This window comes from Penaeus monodon, chromosome 30, assembly GCF_015228065.2.
Source record: "Penaeus monodon isolate SGIC_2016 chromosome 30, NSTDA_Pmon_1, whole genome shotgun sequence".
NCBI classification, from domain to species: Eukaryota; Metazoa; Arthropoda; class Malacostraca; order Decapoda; family Penaeidae; genus Penaeus; species Penaeus monodon.
In genome coordinates this window covers 34,085,042-34,085,877 of record NC_051415.1, presented here as the reverse complement: position 1 = coordinate 34,085,877, position 836 = coordinate 34,085,042, and the positions used below count along the sequence as shown (strand labels likewise).

The following is an 836-nucleotide window of genomic DNA, read 5'->3' as shown; positions in this document are numbered from 1 at the left end:
AACACACACGGGCTTCGTGAATTCATGTTTTTAAAAAAAATGTTGATAAAACCCTTAACATCCAAAATTCCCCCAATTTCATGTTTAAAAGTTTGCTTTTTAAATAAAATTAAATTCGGACAAAAAAAATGTAATGATTTTAAATTTAAAATCTCCCTTTTCTTCCTTTCCCCCCTCATTCTCATTCTTTTTTTTCCCTTTTCTCTCATCCCTCCCCCCCTTTACTCTCTCCTCCCCCCTTTCCCTCCCTCTCCTTTCCTCTCCTTTCTTTTCCCACCCCTCCCCCCCCCCTTCCCCCCCTTTCCACCCCCCTCCCCCCTTCCCCCCCTCCTTTTTTCCCCCTTCCCTTTCCCCCCTTCCCTCCTCCCTTCAACCCCCCTTCCCTCCCTCCGTCCTCCCTCCTTTCCCTTTCCCCCCCTCCCTCCTCACTCCCCCCCCCCCATCCCCCCCCTCCCCCCCCCCCCCCCTTTCCCCTCCCCCCCCCCCCTTCCCTCCTCCCTCCCCCTCCCTCCCCCCCATCCCTCCCCCTCCCCCCTTTTCCACAGTGGGTAAAAACCGGGGGTCAAAAAGCAGCGCAAGAAAAGGCCCATCGGCAAAAAGGGCGCGCGTTTTAAAAGTGGGAGGATTCGGAGGAGGCGCGTCCTTGCCCCCCGGGACCCCCGGGGTTTTCTCTTTGCCCGGGGGCGGCGGGGGGGTTTTCCCCAAATTTTCCCCCAAAGGCTCGCGCACCGCCCACCTCAATATGGGCCCAGGGGGAAGGGGGCCAAGGGCTCGGGGCCCCAAACGTTTGTCATCCCCCTTAAAGGAAAATCAAAGGTCAGAAAGGGAATACTTGA

At 56.2% G+C, this 836-nt stretch overlaps 1 protein-coding gene across 1 annotated transcript in view; it reads left to right on the top strand.

Annotated features, from left to right (window-relative positions):
- Positions 1-836, top strand: part of LOC119592743 (secreted frizzled-related protein 5-like) — a gene marked incomplete in the record, with an annotated part of 72,305 nt that overhangs the window by 69,737 nt on the left and 1,732 nt on the right.